Below are 19,967 nucleotides of genomic sequence, written 5' to 3'. Positions count from 1 at the left end.
TTAAGTAAACCATTCACATTGAAGGAGATTATTTTTACTTCGTTATTTGTTATGTCTGTTCAATATAGCATCTAAATCTAAAGGATGGTAAAGGCACAGTCCCTGGAAAAGCAATATATGAACCAGTAAAGAGAATGCACACACAAAAAAGAACTTGACAAACATATTGTGATTCCAACATAGGGGTCTCAAACAAATGACCCTGTAACAAGCTAGTGGTGGCATCTACCGTGGGGGGAAGACCTTCTCTACCACAGTGGTGATCAGGGTCCCCCAGTTCACCATCTTTACATGAGATGTAAAAGAACATAACTCACATGTCCAACATAGTATCTGTCATTCAATAATGCAAAGAAAGAAGTTAAATACTCAATAGTTTATGGTCCAAACATGTGAGTAACCTCTACCTTTTTTTTTCTTCTCTCAATTGTAGAGGGCATAGTCAGCCTCAAATTATCTTCTATATGCCTGTAATCGTTCTCTGATGTCTGTCGATTTCGGAACCTTTTTACCTCTTGTCTTTTGTTGTGCAACAGTCTCCCAAGACGTGCGTTCGAGTTGTTCCACTAATGATTCTGTCGGTGGTGTTTTCTCTACATTGAACCCTCTTTTCACCATATCCAGATATGCCTCTTCAGCAGTGTGGTAGATATGGGTCCCGTCCTCGTAAAACACACGTAGCCTTGTCGGATATGGAGTCTGGAATCGAATCTTCTTCTCTTTCAGCACTTTCTTCATCTCAGATTATTCCTTTCTTTTCTGAAGAACCGCAGGAGGATAATCACGATCGAAGTAGATTTTTTGTTGACCTACAAAGATATCCTTTTTCTTCCACGCCTTCCGGATCACTTCTTCTTTCATTTTGTACCTGAGGGATTTCACTACAATCGATCTGAGTCTCGCATTCACTCCAGGTTTGGATATAAGTGCCTGGTGGGCTCTCTCCACATACAGTTCTGTATCCGGAGGAAAATCCGGATACAGAACTGTGCTGTGAGTGTCTCACAGCAATTGTTCAACGTAGTCAGTCATGGAATTACCCTCTGCATCCTCCGGCATGTTGTATATCCTTATATTATCTCTTCTTGACCTGCCTTCTTGATCAATCTGTTTGTTTTCTAGCTGAGACGGCAGTTTTATCATTTTTTGCATTTTTCTCTTCCAAGTTTTGCATTCGCATTCAATTGCTTCAGTGCGATCTTCTGCGTGACTGATTCTTTGATATGTCTTGTTTAATTCAATCTTGTTTTCATCCAGCTGACGATTGTTCTCTTTGTGAAAGTTTTGAATTTCCTCCAGGATTCATTCCAGATTGATTTGTGTGTTATCCAGGTGAGACTGCTGGCAATTAGCATCTTGTTTTTGTACTAATGCATGTGCCGTGCCACCTTGTTGTCTACCTTCAGTTTCCATGACCTCTGTGTTAGTTTTCCTAGTCTTCTCTCTTGTTTCCATTGTTGTCCCACTATGATAAGCTGTTTTAACTAAAAGTTTTCTCAAGATTTAGTGGGACTATTAGTTATATCGTCAGAGGAAACGATGAACTATGCTGCCATTCCCTCAGTCCCCGGAACCGGAAGCCCCGAATGTCACCCTTTCACATCCTTATTTCGCAATTATAAATGAGCGATTGTATAGAGTGATGCAGGATCCTCAAACAAAGGAAGATAAAACCCAGCTCTTAATACTGCAGAGCCATTGGGAAATGGTGTTCCAGGCGGCTCATTATAATCCCATGGTGGGTCATCTAGGGGAAAGAAAAACACTGAACCGCCTAATAGCCCATTTTTATTGGCCGGGCATTGACGGCGATGTCCTCAGGTCGTGTGCGGTATGCTGCGAATGCCAGCTGTTGAATCCACCGGCCACATAAAAGGCACCATTGCGCCCTCTTCCGCTGATCGAGGTCCCCTTCGAGAGAATTGGAATGGACCTCATCGGGCCATTGGAGCGGTCAGCTCGCGGACATCGCTTTGTATTGGTCCTAGTGGACTATGCAACGCGATATCCGGAAGCAGTGCCTCTGCGCAACATCTCAGCACACAGTGTTGTGGAGGCACTCTTCAAAATAATCTCCTGGGTGGGGATTCCGAAAGAAATCCTCACCGATCAGGGCACAACTTTTATGTCACGGACACTACGTGAGCTTTACAAATGATTGGGCATTAAATCAATCCGCACCAGTGTTTACCATCCACAAACAGATGGCCTGGTGGAGCGATTTAATAAAACCCTTAAAAACGTGATTCTTAAGTTCGTGCATGAGGATGCTAGAAACTGGGACAAATGGCTCAATCCCCTGTTATTTGCAGTATGAGAGGACCCGCAAGTCTCCACTGGGTTTTCCCCATTCGAGCTGCTGTATGGGTGGTGCCTGTGTGGCATGCTTGATGTTATACGCGAAGCTTGGGAGGAGGGACCTTCAAACAGTAAGAATGAAATTCAATACGTTCTTGATCTTAGAGCAAAACTCCACACTTTGGGGCAACTAACACAGGAGAATTTGCTCCAAGCTCAAGAACGACAGAACCGACTGTATGACAGGGGAACTCGACTGCGGGAATTTGCACCGGGAGGTAAGGTACTCATATTACTTCCTACATTGAGCTCCAAATTGCTCGGCAAGTGGCAAGGAACCTTTGAGGTCACACGATGAGTGGGGGATCTCGATTATGAGGTAAAGTGAACCAATAGAGGGGGCGCACGTCAAATATATCACCTCAACCTCCTGAAATTGTGGAGGGAGGCGGTCCCTGTGATGTTGGCTACGGTAGTCCCGGAGAGGGTGGAGCTTGGGCCAGAGGTGAATACAAAACACAATCATTTCACCCCGGTCACTTGCGGAGACCACCGCTCACCGTATCAACTCGCAGAGGTTGCCAAGTTGCAAAAGGAGTTTGCAGACGTGTTTTCCCCTCTACCGGGTCGTATGAACCTCATACAGCACCACATCGAGACCGAGCCGGGGGTGGTGGTACGTAGCCGTCCCTACCGATTGCCCAAGTACAAAAAGAAAATTGTCCGGGAAGAATTGGATGCAATGCTCGATATGTGGGTAATAGAGGAATCCCACAGGGATTGGTCCAGCCCGGTTGTGCTAGTTCCTAAGAGCGACGGGTCTGTACGGTTCTATGTGGATTATAGAAAAGTCAATGTGGTGTCTAAATTTGATGCATACCCAATGCCTCGCGTTGATGAGTTGCTTGATTGGTTGGGCACTGCTTGATTTCATTCGACACTGGATTTGACAAAGGGTTATTGGCAGATCCCCTTGACACCAATTTCCTGTGATAAAACAGCCTTCTCCACGCAGTTTGGATTACACCAATTTGTGATGCTTCCGTTCGGTTTGTTTGGAGCCCCAGCTATGTTTCAGCGTCTCATGGACCAAATCCTCAGACCGCATTCGGCTTGCACTGCTGCCTACTTATATGACATCATCATTTATAGCAATGATTGGCAGCAACACATGCAGCATCTGAGGGTGGTTCTGAGATCGCTGAGACTAGCGGGACTCACAGCAAACCACAAGAAGTGCGCGATTGGGCGGGTGGAGGTACGGTATCTGGGGTTCCACTAGGGCCATGGGCAGGTGCGTCCACAAATTGACAAGACTGCGGCAATTGCGACCTGCCCGAGTCCCAAGACAAAAAAGGGGGTGAGACAGTTCCTGGGACTAGCTGGCTATTATAGGAGATTCGTGCCTAATTATTCGGAAGTCACCAGCCTGCTGTCTGATCTCACTAAAAAGGGAGCTCCAGACCTGGTCCAGTGGACGGAGCAGTGTCAACAGGTGTTCATGCAGGTTAAAGCCGCACTTTGCGGGGGGCCACTTTTACATTCACCCGATTTCTCTCTCCCTTTTGTCTTGCAGACAGACACTTCAGACAGATGGCTGGGGGCCGTACTCTCGCAGGTTGTGGAGGGGGAGGAGTGCCCGGTGCTGTACATTAGCCGCATGCTCTCGCTGAGGGAGATTAAGTTCAGCACCATAGAGAAGGAGTGTCTTGCCATCAAGTGGGCTGTCCTCACTCTCCAGTACCTGTTGGGGTGGGCCTTCACCCTCTGCTCGGATCACGCCCCACTCCAATGGCTCCACTACATGAAGGATACCAATGCGCGGATCACCCATTGTTATCTGGCTCTTCAGCCATTTAAGTTCAAGGTGGTCCAGAGACCGGGAGCACAGATGGCTGTTGCCGACTTCCTTTCCAGAAATGGGGGGGGGGGGGCTGGTAGACAGGCCGGATGTCTTCCCGGCCTGAGTCGGGCGGTGGGGATATGTGGCAGCGGGGTCATATAAGCAGCCACGCCACCAGCAGAGAGGGAGAGAGAGTCTGGCACAAGGAAGGCCACGGTGCTCCTGAAGCTGCTATGTTTAATCTGTTATGTTTGTGAAGTTGTAAAGCATTGAAGTGACCGATTAAAAGTCCTACATGACTGCTGTTACAGTCTCCTATCCAGGTACTGGCCAGGCTCAACCCTGCTTAGCTTCAGTGGGCAACCGGTCTTGAGCTACAGGGTGATATGGCTGCTGTATATGCACTGAGTTACTCTTATGGTGATCACGTGTTCACTGCCATTAACTATGAGAGCCGAATGCTCTATTGAAATGAAATATTAGCTCTTGATTTTGATATTGATGCCAGTGATGGTTATGATGAACAGACAATATACCACACGAACCCGGAACCCGGAACCCAGAGGCAACAGAAAGCCTAGACCCATAAACCATCCTCTGAATGCATTTGATGGATATGATTGAGAACTTAGCTTATTTCTGATGGGAATCAGCTGCTGCCTTGAGGCGATGATTTTGATGGACTTGGCAAGGAGCGCGCTCCTTTCGCATTGGGTCGTGCATTCCAATTGTGATAGATGCAGTGGCTCGACTGAGGGAGGTCTCCTATGTGACTGAGACATGGATGAAGATCGAGGTTTGCTGATCGTTTACGCCCATAGGTTTGATGCGGGGCAGAAAGTTGTGATGAAGCGGCAGCATTGTTGGGGAGGGAAGGCGGGCTTCCCGAGATGTTATGTGAACTGGTTCATCTGTGGCCTGGAGAGATTGGACTTGACGGAGATGCCATTAACATGTCCATTATCATTCCAAGAGGGCCACGATCCTACTGACAATCCGGAAATTGCAGATGTGTGTTATGGCGAGGAGCTACTGATCCTGGATAAAAGGTAAGGAGCAGTGACTAATACATGTCCAGAGCTGTAACTCATCGGTGGAGCGAATCTGACCCGACGTCAGACATAGTGAGCTATCGAATGATGTTTCCGTGTTGGCATACTGAAACAGCAATGTGATAGATTGTGAGCAGGCTTATAAAGCGATGGTTGACGCATGATTGTGTCTTCACAACATTTGAAGCATTTGGAGCATTTGGAGCTCAGTTCTGTGAAGACAGTGGAGATGGTCATAGATTTCAGAAAAAACCCAGGCCCACCCACCCCCATCATCCTTTGTGACTCTCCAGTTGACATTGTGGAGTCCTTCCACTTCCTGTGAACCATCATCTCCAAGGACCTCAAGTGGGAGCTGAACATCAGCTCTCTAATTAAAAAAGCACAGCAGAGAATGTACTTCCTGCAGCAGCTGAAGAAGTTCAACCTGCCGAAGACAATGATGGTGCACTTTTACACCTTCATCATTGAGTCCATCCTCACCTCCTCCATCACCATCTGGTACGCTGCTGCCACTGCCAAGGTCAAAAGCAGACTGCAGCATGTCATTCGTTCTGCTGAGAAGGTGATTGGCTGCAATCTGCCATCTCTCCAGGACCTGTATGCCTCCAGGACCCTGAGGTGGGCAGAAAAGACCCAGGACACAATCTCTTTGAGACACTCCCCTCTGGCAGGAGGCTATGGTCCATAAGGACCTTAACCTCACGCCACAGGAACAGTTTCTTCCTGTCTGCAGCTGGCCTCATAAACAAGGCCTAGGACCCCCCGACACTGTCTCTTATCCCACCTCCGTAGACACTACACATTACATTAACATTACATAACATGTGTGAACAGTGAACATTTGCACATTCTATGGTTCATATTCTGCACATATTTTGCACATCCCTGCACAACTGCACATATTTTGCACAACTGTACAGCTCCTTTATTAAAACCAGTCAGTTTACTTTTCTGTATATACTTTATCTTAAATATAGTTTATTATTTATCTAACTATGTTTATTGTTTATTGTTACTGTATGCATCAACACCAAAGCAAATTCCTTGTATGTGAAAACTTACTTGGCAATAAAGTCAATTCTGATTCTGATTCTGATCCTGATTGGCTAGGAGTAACATAGCTAATGGTGTGATGATGTACAGCTGTGAGTCTTCCTGCTAGTACTACACTGCGCTTACATTTCCAGATGTTGAAATGGTTAATTACTTCTGTAATGTGTGAGACTGAACTTAGACGCTTGAAACAATGGGTGCATTTCAAAATCTAAAGAGCTGCCTACAGAAGCAGCAATTTAAACGATAAGTTCACAAAAATGAAAACTGTTGTTGGGACTCATGTATTCAGATAGAAGACAAAGGCAGGCCTAACCCAGTCGTAAAACCTAACTGAGGACCACATACAAAGTCATAAATTTTACTGATAAAAACCGCGCCAAAATCAAACAAAGGGAGTCCAAAACAGACTACAAATCCCATGAAGCCTTGCTCACTAAATAATCGAACTCTCAACTCCTATTGGATGAGGCACATGACAGAATGCTCCTCAACCATGACATCATCAGGAGTAGAAATACCTCTGAAATGCTTCTGGGATTTGCTTCCAGCAAGTTTGCTCACCTTGTGTAGATGCAGCTCATCGCTGCTCTCAGGTGTAGCCTTGTGGCACAAGGAAGTAATGTCCGAATTGAAACTGTGGCCATACAATCTCCATCTCACTGGACAAGTTGAGATTACTCTGTGTTCCACCAAACACTCTAACGGATCCGAAGGACACCGCCGAGCAATCCACATCTTCATCCGTTTGCCTGCAGAAGTGAAGAGAGAAAAGTCGATGTTGCTGATATCTCCGCCAGCCCGCCGAGAATCAGCAGCCGTACCGCCCGCCGACAGAGCGAGGAAACGGCCTCCCGTCATCACTCAAGCCTCGAGGAAACGAGTCGGAGTCAAATGACGAATTAACACACATTCTAGCTGCATCCTCATGCAATTCAAGTAAGAGGTTTATGTCTGGGCAGAGATAGAATATTATAGTGTGTTATTCTTGTGTACCAAGGTTATTGCTTGTACAGTTTACGGACCGCCGAGTCCGCTCATTGCTAATAATAATACTCAAGGTATTACTGTAATGACTTATCACGAATGAGATCTGCTGTGTTGTAGTCCAACCACATTGGACTGTTGTGCATTTTCGCCATCGCGGGTGAGACCGGCACACTGAGTTTATCCATTAAAGAATCAAAGACTGCGGGACGGTTTACGAGCCATCCACCGCGTCTCTGAGTGATAAACTAACAGCTGCTTTCTCTCCCACAATCGCGAAACCGGCTTTGGGGCCGTCACTTTATTCTCTCTCTCTCTCGTACTAACCACACACACACACACACACACACACGCGACCCCTCACAAACATTCTCACACACATTTTTGGCTAGTAGATAGCTTCGTGATGAAGCTCAGCTTTGTCCCTAAGCTATCATACAAGTGGATACACGCGGTAAACTGGCAGACGCCATTGACTGGTTTCTCTCCGCCCACATTCGCGGCCATATTCTCTGGCCGGAAGTCTCGCGTGACATACTCTCCACGAGAGTCACGTCCGCCATTTTGTGCGCGTCCCTCCTTACACACACACACACACACACACACACACACTCTCTCTCTCACACACACACACACACCCTCATGTGTTATAGGATTATTTTGGTTACCATATCTAATCATATCACTGTTAGTTTGTAGTTGTAAGTCGGAAGTTTATTGACTGCATTGTATTAATTATTAATTGATATTACTGCATAAATAAACTTTGTTATATTTTAAAGAGAAGTGTTTTAGTTTGTTTTGCATACACCTGTGTCCAATGCTGATGGGATGTCAGTGCTCGGATTCAAGCCTTCATTCATTGTTTTTTTTTTTTTGAAAAACAATGTCGATTTTCCTAAGAGAACAATCTAATGTTGAGACTGTTATACTATCTGGTTATTAGTCCCTGATTCCAGGGTGGTGCCCCGGCGAAATTAATCCTAATTAATATTCTATTGATTTTTTTGATAATTGATAATTATCTTTGATGATTGTTGAATTTGAAAGATCAATAAGCTAGTGTTAATTTTAATTAATGTTTCATCGATGTTAACAATTAACGATTATCTTTGATAATTGTTGATTTAAAGGATTAAAAAAAGCTAACATTGATTCAAATCAATGTTCTATTGATTTTAATAATTAATAATTATCTTTGATAATTATTAATTATTGCTAATATACAAACCCGCTCTTAAACGTAGCACACTACATTTACTGGAGCCCCATATGAGGTTTTAATGAGTTAGATTCTATTATTTAATTTAAATATTAATTAATAACTAAAGAAATAATTATTAATTATTTCTGATAGTAACACTGATCTAAACAACCAGTAAAGCCCTACACTGTCATCGTTTATTCACTTCATATGTCATTTCAAACGCCTATGACTTTCTTTCTTTCATGGAACACAAAAGGAGATGCTAGGCAGTATGTTAGCCTCAGTCACCATTCACTTATATATAAGTGAATGGTGACTGAGGCTAACATACTGCCTAGCATCTCCTTTTGTGTTCCATGAAAGAAAGAAAGTTAAAGTGAATGGTGTAATTAAAGTGTATTTAATGGTGTAATTAAAGGAATTAAGTGCAATTAAAGTGAATGGTGACTAAGGCTGTCATTCTGCCAAACATCTCCTTTTGTGTTGCAAGGAAGAAAGAAAGTTATATGGGTTTGGAACCACATGAGGGTGAATAATGATTACAGAAATTTAATTTTTGATTGAACTATCCCTTTAAATTCAGAATGAAACAGAAACATTTCAGTGATGACAATACCCTTTATTTTATTCCAGAAGGCAACAAAAACTGCCCTAGTGTCAGTGTGTTGACTATAGTGACTGACTGAAGAGCTGACTGACCTGAATAAAAAAGAGAAAGCATGATATAAGAATAGGGGATGATGGGAGGATGGGTGAATGGGGTCCTGTGGGGCAGTGGTGGGCATCAGGATTGCTGTTCCAGGACTTGAAGTGACATCTTGTTGTGCTGCCTAAGATTGAAGCCCCCTCCAATGAATCTGGGGCCATCCGGTCGCTGCGGCTGGATCACAGGCTGTCCTGCCTGGGCAAGACTTTACTCCTCCCTGCAGAGATGACAGAGGAAAGATAGAGATCAGATACAAGAGTTACGAGACAAACACAATGATGTCTTCTGGGGGCCTGGGTAGCTCAGCGAGTATTGATCATGATTAGTGGTCACGATTAGTGGTTCTCGCTCTCAAAGGGGCGTGTGGTAAATTGTGCATGGATCGCGGAGAGTAGCATGAGCCTCTACATGCATAGTCTCCACGGTGTCATGCACAGCAAGCCATGTGATAAGATACGCGGATTGACGGTCTCAGAAGCGGAGGCAACTGAGACTTGTCCTCCGCCACCCCGATTGAGGTGAGTAACCATGCCACCACGAGGACCTACTAAGTAGTGGGAATTGGGCATTCCAAATTGGGAGAAAAGGGGATAAAAATTATTTAAAAAATAAATAAATAAAGGATGTCTTCTTGGGTTCAATTTGCACTAGTTTGTATTTATTGGTCTCTCTCTCTCTCTCTCTCTCTCTCTCTCTAATATATATATATATATATATATATATATATATATATACAGGGTTGGGGAGTAACATAATACATGTAATGGGATTACGTATTTAAATACAAAATATAAGTAACTGTATTCCACTACAGTTACAATTTAAATAATTGGTAATTAGAATACAGTTACATTCAAAAAGTATTTTGATTAATGAAGAGATTACTTTGCATTTTCTTGTCATTTGTTTCATTTAATATTTAGTCCTTCCAGATGGAAAACATTTATTCATATAAATGATGCGATCCAAAGTGCATTTGAACAGTGGTGAAACACTTTCTTAAGACATGTTACATTCATTCGAGCAGTAAGTTTGGAGCAGAAGAAATAGAAATAAACCTTGTGTAAATTGTCAGATTTATACTAAGCTAAAATGCTATTTCTAGCCATTTTGCATGTACATGTTACCAGACATGATCATATTTTTTTATCAAGAAAATTCACGTTGGTGGCCTGGGTAGCTCAGCGAGTACTGACGCTGACTACCACCCCTGGAGTCGCGAGCTCGACTCCAGCCAGGTCTCCTAAGCAACTAAATTGGCCCGGTTGTTAGGGAGAGTAGAGTCACATGGGATAATTTGTAGGAAAACTATTTGCTCTAGAATTTATTTATTTATTCATTTATTTTGCTTGTTTATTAGGTGCTACTAGTTACAAATCAAAAAGGGAAATGGAAAATGCACACAGCAGTCACACGAGGGTCTCAGGAGGTTAAGATTGTGTGTGTACCTAAACAGTGAATTTAAGTGAAATTATAACTGGATGCCAATCGTGGTATTAAAGAATGCTGAAGAAAGAAAGTCACACACATCTGGGATGGCATGAGGGTGAGCAAATGATGAGAGAATTTTAATTTTTTGGTGAACGATCCCTTTAAACGTGTATGTAATTAGATCATGTGACAACAATTGTGTAAACTACCGTTTGAAATGTTCATCAATGCATATTTTATACTGTTCACATACTATTTTTAGAAAATAGCAGGCAGTATACACTATATATTCTGTAAGCAGTATTCTATTATTCCATTCTGAACATAGCCTCTTTCTACATCCCAATAGAGAACATCTGCTATCATCCAGCTCGCTTTCAACTGTGCTCCAGTGATCATAGAGCTCACATCTCTCGTTAAACTCACTATTATTCCAGGACCACACAAACACACACACACACACACACACACACACATCTCTCTAACTTTGTTTGTCCAGTACCAAATGTCATCAATTAATATTCACTGACTGTGTAATGCAATTTCACAGTGGGACCGATGAAGACATTTGGCAACAAGCTTGAACAAACAAACAGCTCGTCCAACCTTTGTTTCTCCCATTGGTAAACAAACAGAAATTAATACGATGAAATATGCTGATTCTTGGATGTGGGTCTAGACATCTGTAAAATGAGCTTGACAAGTATTGTCATTGTCATCTGAAACAAATGACTTCTGACAATCCGAAGATCGGCCGATTGATTAACAACTCAGGCCTTTGGCCAGGATGTGTTGAATGAGGACAATATGAATTAGCATCTGAGGAAATTATCGCTTTTGTCTGCACCAGGAATGAGTTGACTGGATGCAGTTCTCTGGTGTCATCTCTGTCTGATCTCTTTTGCCATCTTTACAGTTATATAGAAAATCACAGTAATCTAGACAATAGTACAAACAAAAACAAAAAAATCTACAGTATACTGCCTGACAAAGGCAAAATGCAGTAACTACGCCAACACTGAAACTGAGAAAAATGGCTTAAAATGTGGATTACACAATAGAATTTTAACATAGTTGAGCTCTCTGTCAAAGGACAGATCAAACTCCCAACTGAGGTTATGCACACTTTAGGGATTACATAAGTAAGTTCCAAGAGGTTTGTGAAAATAATTGTATTTTGCTATGTTGAGCCTAAAAAACAAAATGCATGTCTTCAAATAAAAATAACAGATATCAGGGATGAGTAAAAATAAAAATGTTCAGATTAATTGCGCTCTTCATTTGAACAATTCCAATACTGGTTTTTAAAATCCCAAGACTGGTCTTTTAATAAGCTAAGATAATGGATTAGTTCACCCTAAAATGAAAATTATCTCATCATTTGCTCACCCTCATGCCATCTCAGATGTGTATGGCTTTCCTTCTTCTGCAGAACAAAAATGAAGATTTTTAGGGGAATATCTCAGCTCTGTAGGTCCATAAAATGCAAGTGAATGGGTGCAAATTTTTTGAAGCTCCAAAAAGCACATATAGCCATCATAAAAGTAAAATCATTAAAGACTCCAGTGGATTAATTCATGTCTTCTGAAGCGAAACGCTAGGTGTGTGTAAGAACTAGATCAATATTTAAAACTTTTTTACTAAAAATGTTTGCTTCCGCCAGCACGTTGATGAGGGTGGAGTTTAAACTGCCTCTTATGTGACGTAAGCACGTAAGCTTAATCGCGGAAGCACAGTGTTGTTTACAGTAGAGGAGCATAGACAATCATACATAGATGTCTCATTTGGCTGGTTTGTATGTGTCAGTTGCACCGCCATCTTGGAATAGTCAATAAGGAGAGCTATTTGAATCGGTTTGAATGCAAGTGAATGGAGGAGATGCCTCAGACCGAGCTCCTTGCTCAGACCACAGCATAAACTGCTTTTGTGTGGAAACAGTATCATGTTCCATAGGAACAGCTGCTAATAAGTCAATTAAATTCCTCAATTTAATACACTTTCAGCTTTTTACAGTCACCAAAAAAACACCCAAAAAAGAAACATTTAATTCTAATTACACATAGGTTTGGTAAAGAAGCTCTCTCGTTAATATCTACTCAACCAAAACCAAGGAGCTCTAAAATACCTGGAGAAAGCTATTTTGTTAGCAATCCCATTCATTTCAAAGGCATCTGCTCAGCTAGCACAGGGTTCACGGAAGTACACAAACTGGAGGCTGCCATCTTTGCTTTTTGGACACTCATACATATGTGAGATCAGATTTCATTTGACCGAACTCTTGGTAAGGGATAGGGAAAAATAGAAGTCTCTTCATAGCCCTTCAAAAACAACTTGCCCCTGGAAAAAAGATGTACAATATTGAATTGAAATATATGCAATACATTTTTTTTTATATTATTATTTTTTTTTAATGGTCGTCAATAAAAAAAAAAAAAAAAATGTTTTGCCATCACAGTACCAGCATCTACCAGCCTACCAGCTAACAGGGAACTTCTAACCAGCAAATTCACTTCGGTCACATGCTCGCTTCTCCTTTGAACTGACAACATGATCACACTGGAAGTTGCCATGTAGTTTCCGAGAGCTCTGGAACACTAGGATTGGCCACATAAAGCTGACTCAGTGACAAGCCCCATCTCCTATCAGACATTTTTGCAATGTCTCCAGTGTGTTTATCTTCCCTTGTGGTGCGACTGGAAACGCATTACATCACCAGCGTGGGAGACCCAGGTTCAGATCCTGCATTGAAACCAGGCAGTAATTACATTTGCATAATCAGTGACGAGCGTGATTTGGAGGCTGCATTTTTCCCTCTATCATTATGTTTTTACTACACTGATGGTTAGGTTTATGTTTGGGGTTTGGGTTGAGAAGTACAGTTTATAAAGATGCATTCCTCTTCACTGTATTACAGCTTGTTCAGCTGAATTCAACTCACTTCACAACTTGATTTTGGTGCCCCTCCGTGGAAAAAACACCCGCAAAATGGAGCTCACACGTGCTCACACTATATATATATATATATATATATATATATATATATATATATATATATATATATATATATATAGAAAGCAAGTGGTAAACAGAATTTCATTAAAAAGTGATTTTCTATCTATCGTGGCAGCATTAATTCATCAAATAATGATGAAATGATGGAGAAGAGTGTTATAAGCGGGCATATTACGAGACACAAGACAAATGAGTGCACTTTGTGCATTTTTAAAGAGCCGATTTAGCTGCTTGGATCACAGTGGCATGATTCTGTACAGTCCATGTAAAGTATGCCAAAATGTAGTAATCTACTGCATCCTTCATAATCTTGCTCTCAGAAACAGCCTACAAGATGGGGAATTGTGCTGCGCAAATTGCGTTTTTTGGGCAAGTTTGTGCCGTTCACTGATTTGCATAATTCCTTCAGAGAATGGGGAACTAAAACAACACAAACAGCACACTATTCAATTTTAGTGAATTCCGTCCTGAATCAGACCTGCACACTGACTCAACAGAACCACAGGTTCTGATATCTCTTCCTGTGCTCTGACCCTTGTTGTTATTGCCAGTGACATCTAAATATTTCCCGCTGTGCTTTCCAGTACATTTAAATGCCAAAAAAAAAAAAAGAAAAAGTAACTGCGGTGACGTTTTTGTCCCTGGTTTCCAATTACACCGTGGCCCTCCATCAAATTAAATACATGTATTGTTTATTAAATGCGTGATTAATTCATTGGAGCAAATAAATCTATCAGCATGTTGAGCAGGGCTGTAATAACAGTCTACGGGGAGTTTCAAAATCAGCGAATTAGGAATCAGGACAGGAGCATATTATATGGAATTACGGGGAAAGCAGTTAGGTTCTGTGCAGAGTTTATCCAATACATCCACATGCAGGCAGGAATAATAAAGGGGAAGATATGGTTATTTGCCTGTCTTTCAAATCAGTCCGCTCACTCCATCAGGCTGATTATATGTCCCTTTACCATAGTAATTCAAATATGATCTATAGTTTCCTGTAGGCAGAGAGAAACAGAGAATACTGTAAAAAAGGGAGAGTGAGAGAGAGAGAGAGGGTGGGGAGAATGGGCACTCTAGATCTTGTAAATCAATAGCAGATGATGTGTGTGCTTGGAATGTGAAGGTTTGAAAATCTTTGAAAGTGAATATTTTTCTCACATGCTTTACTTTTGCTCCATAACCATTCATTAGTGGAATGGTATTTTCTATTAAAAACGTTTCTTCTTTACCACAAAACTTGCTCTCTTACTGTTAAATATTTAAAGAGTAAGGAAAGATGTCCAGACTTAAATTGTTAGCACGTATTAACGTCTACTCACTCTCAACCCTAATGGTATAATCAATGATTAATGAATAATGAAACACTGAGAACTTCAATCCAATAGACTTTAGATTTATTTGGTGGCATTTAATTCAGGGTATTATAATTCACAGTATCACAACTTAAATTGTGTTGGTGGCAGCTATTATGGTTTTATTGTCTAATGTAGCATTGACAAATTGTATGTGTATCTTTTTGTTTTGTGTGAGCAGTCTAGCCTGTCTAGAATCAACTTTTGTGCCATTTGAATAAATTTGGTTACTTTTAATCTCTCATTTCTTCTTTCATTCTCTACTTATTTCATGTCTCTTAAGCTACTTTTCCACCATCATGCTGAACAGTTCTTGTTGCAAAATCGAGCCTTTCCGTGCTGATCTGGGCCCTCTGGCAAGGTTTCCGTTTCTTTTTCCACTGTGGTGCTTGATTGTACATAACAAATTCATCAGTTGGCAATGAGAGGGAAGCATTGAAGAGGATGCAAATCATGAAGATACACCAAACATACAGTATTTTTATTTTTTTATTTTATTAACCTCACCATAGTGAACATTGCCAGCTACCTAAAAACAAATTAGTTACCTTGGCGTTGGCAAATTGACAATCGTGAGTTGTCACGTACTAAAGCCATTTTACCAGCAGGTTTGAGCACAGTAAAGCACAGTTAGGTACTGTGCTGAGAAAGTTGGATTGAGAAAGGTCTGTAATCATGCTGTGCCGAACTGTGCTCAAGTGGAAATGCTACTTGAAACCGTTCCTCACTGTGCACAGAACTGTTCCACCAGATGGTGGAAAAGCAGCTTTAGATGCATGTGGCTAAGTACACACTGCAGCTAAAAAAGGTAATGACTTCTCTGATGAATGCTTAATCACGTTCATGAGCGCTATGAAGTGCTAAAATGCACGTTTCCATATGAACATGCGTGCCACTGTGAAAGAGCTTCGCGCATAGCTCTCATGAACTTTCAACAGACAACTTTGGGTGAACTATTACATTAAATGTAGTTGCCACAACCAAAACATGGCAGTGTGTACAGGGCTGTCTCAAGTAAAGGACGTGGCCTATGGCGAAGTTGAATGTGTTTGGCCTCTTGCCATCTGATGTTGGGGGGGGGGGTGCGCATTGCTGTCCCTGTCAATAGTGATCACAGTCTTCCGGGGTCCCCCGTGATAGGGATCACCTTCCTTGGGAGTCCCCCTCAGTAGCGTTGTGCGGGGCCTGGTGTGACTGCTTCGATTGCGCCCTCATTGTGTACATGACCTATGTGTCTGTGTAAACAAATCTCCCTTTACAGTTTCATACACACACAAACACTCACATCCCCAGATGAATCCATGAAAGATTTGAAACGTATCCCCCTGTAAATCAAGTTTACAGAGACGTCAAACAGATCTATAAACTCCAGGTAAATGGACAATGTTATTGGACCCGAACATATTATCCCTTTTTGAACATCACTGGACACGTTTCAATCTAGTATCAACTGCATACTAATGATTCAAACATTGGAAGCTGCTGTCTGTGAGATGAGATTTTTCCAGAGTGCACAACAGAGGATCTGCATTATGTTTGGGCACAAACACAAACAAACTCACACACACATCTCACCCATGAGACCATGGTGTTTATTGTGATGGCCTGAAACATACTGCAGCAACACAGTGACATCCCTCACTCAGCAATGCAGCTTTGATTAGACTACTTCCTAACTACTAGACTTGGCTAAATGCCAAGGTCCACTCCCTAATTAAAGTTCAAAATGTTTCTTTTAAAATGCGGAGACAAAATGGCAGTAAGCGGAGCAATGACCCACCTCAATGCTAGCTAAAAAAATAGCAAAGGTTGTGTAAACCCAATACAAATCAGTCCCCACATTTGTGTTGTCAGGCAATCAGATTATCAAACCATCAAAAAGCTTTTTAATACTTTATCAGAAAGCCAGGGTCGGCGCTGGCCAACTTGATGCCCTATGCAGAGTTCCACAACTGTCAGACAGCTGGGTTGGAGGCGATGCTTGGCAATAATATGAAGTGGTGCAAGCTGCGATGTGATAATCTGTGTCCCTTGACTTTTATCGGGTCCTTAAATAATGCATAACATGCAAGGAAGGGCAGCCGGTGGAGTTTCTGGTGCCCCCTAAGGGTAAGATGGTGCCCCTCTAGGGAGTTGGTGCCCTACGCAGACTGCGTAATATGTGTATAGGGAGCGGTGGCACTGTAGTAAGCAACAAACACAAGATGTGCGTTAAAACATGTGCTCCCCTTTCCACACTCAAAATGTGCTTCTTTAAACTAGAACTAAAGTGGATGGTGATAAAGATATGGTATAATTGAGAAGATATACAGAATTATTTACGTATGATGGGAATACAAATTTGCTATCTTCCTCTTCTCTGTGAGTCCAGAAAAAGATCAGTAGCAAAGCTGACCTTCTACACAAGTTTGTTTCGGTATTTGGAATCCCGTACTGGTGTTGCTTCCTTTAACCATATAGTTGCCAAAAGCTACTGGCCACCTTGGCTGCCGGAACAACAGGGGCAGGCTAGGATTTGACCCAGGATTTTAAGACTGATCTCACAGTGAAATTGGAAACAGTAAGTTGACTTTTCTTTAGCTAAAATCAACCTGTGCTTACCGAAATGCAACAGTGCCCCAGTGGCCAAAATGGTAAGTGCTGTTGGGCGTATGGGCACATGTGAGCTCCATTTTGTGTATGTAAAAAACTCATGCTGCACGTCTGAATTTGCATACTGTCAGAATATGTACTGCATTTGATGAAGAATGTACTGCTCCGCCATTAATTATGTTCTTTTAGAATGAAGGTGAGTAGTATGAATACATTCCCCGAAATACTTTATACGTGATCATTGGCATTGTCCCTTGACACGAATATAAGGTGCAATACAACAACTGCAAAAAAATTATTTATTCTGGTTTTGTTAGTCAAATATATCCACAAAAAAAAAAAAAAAAAAAAATGTTCTTGGAAAATATTGTGCTTACAGTTAAAAAGAGCCAATCGTCTCGATTTTTTAAATTTTTTTATTCAGCATTTTTAATATGATATCTTCCCAGCTCCCATGTCAAAATGGAAGTGTCCAGTGGATGCACACTTAAAAATCTTACTAGATGTGGTAGGTCACACATGTCTTTCTCACCTACTCTTTTATGAATATTGAGGATTCAGAAATGCTACTCAATTGACATTCTGCTTTTAGCATACTATTTAGTATGGAAGGATGCATTTTCACACTTGGGTATGGAGTACTAACCTCCACAGACAAGATGGACAAGTCTGAATTTGATACATAGCAAATCAAAATTTCTAGTTCTTCTGGAGGCGACATATTTCCCAACCAATGATTGGACTGGAAACCCTCTTAAATCACCAAAGTGTGAAACAGTTATTTTTGTTCTGTGAGATGGGCACTGCATCTCACAAACATTGTAAATATTCTTCATTGGAAAACATGAACATAGTTCTGCTTTGTAGACAATTTATGTATCAAAAATATTGATGCCATTGTAGACACTGCATTTTAGTATGTTGAGCCTTCTGCACAAGAACCAGAGCCTTCACTGTAATTCAAGCTAGCTCTGGCTTTTTAAACTCAGTATGCATCTGTGTTGTCTGTCCAATACAGGCTGACACTAGAACAATGCAAGAGATCTTCCAGAGCTGGAGACTTTGAGCCATTAGAACAAGGCTTACTGTGTTTCGCCAAGTATTAAATGTTCTTAGATGAACATCTTTGTTGTTCTGAACAATCAATCAGATTTCAGGGTTAGTATTGGGGCTGGAGTTGGTGCTCCATGGAGTGGGGGTGTCACGATCCTTTCACTCTGTCAGTCTGGCTTTTTGTGTGACAGGGTCATGACATCATTGTTCTGTGTCTGTCTTGTTCTTCGTTTCTGTCTTTGTGTGAGCGCAAGGCTTTGGTTGAAATTTCCCTGCCGTGTGCTCCTCAGGTCTCTTGTTTCATGTTCGGAGCTTGATATCTGGATCCTGGCTTTCCTGTCTGGGTCAATTTCGATTGGTGTTGGGATTCGGACACCATTCGCGGATGTGCGCTCGTGCCATTCGGGTGTTTGTTTTGTTTCTGTATTGCCGCGTGTCTCTCAGTCTTGCGTCATACCCCGCCTCCTTGTTTGCCCATTGTTAGTTAATTTGTTACACATGCCCTGCCCATTAACCCGTTTGATTTCTCTCCTTATTTTAGTCTCCTCGTGTGTGCTGTCCAGTGCCAGTTCGTCTTGTTTCATGTTTCATGTTGGTCTCTAGTTGGTCCAGTTTCCCGTCTGTTGGTTCCGGTCGGTCCTGGACAAAGCTCGTATGCTCCCAGCCCAGCTTCAGTGGGTTTCCAGCCGTGACTGTGTTTTCCCCTATGGGGTACTTTTTATTTGCCTTGTTTTTTGTTAATAAATTCCATTTCACTCTGCATTTGGGTCCTGCCTCAGCTTCAATACTTGACGAGAGACACATAAGTCATGTACACAATCAGGGCACAATCGAAGCAGTCGCACCAGGCCCCGCACAACGCTACTGAGGGGGACTCCCAAGGAAGGCGATCTCTATCACGGGGGACCCTGGAAGACCCCCTTACACAGTTCAAATGTGATTTTGCACCAATGGAACAGAGAGACTGGCTATACATTTTTAATTTTATTCACATTTCACACATGTCTTTGATGAGGCAGCTGTCTTCAGTTTCAGATACTTCTCGAACACTGTATTGGTTCAACGGTGTGTTCTTGTACATGGGTCACTCCTTTTTATATGTCTATTAAATCGTTTGACAGTATTGTTTGTGTCTGCATTGAACAATGTTACGCAAGCACAATAATACTGTGTTTTATACCATTTTTAAAGCAGCATTTTGCATTCGACATTGTGTAACTTGATGAGGTAAAGGTTGTAGTTATGTAAAGTTATGTAGGGTTAGTACATGTTTATATATTTAAATGAATGTTAGGTGCTAGAACTACATCGAATTATAGTCCTTATGTAACATCTGTTTTGTTTACTGTATGCTTGGGGACTTTCTATTGGCTGT

This window comes from Myxocyprinus asiaticus, chromosome 8, assembly GCF_019703515.2.
Source record: "Myxocyprinus asiaticus isolate MX2 ecotype Aquarium Trade chromosome 8, UBuf_Myxa_2, whole genome shotgun sequence".
NCBI lineage: Eukaryota > Metazoa > Chordata > Actinopteri > Cypriniformes > Catostomidae > Myxocyprinus > Myxocyprinus asiaticus.
Note: the sequence above shows the minus strand (reverse complement) of the source record.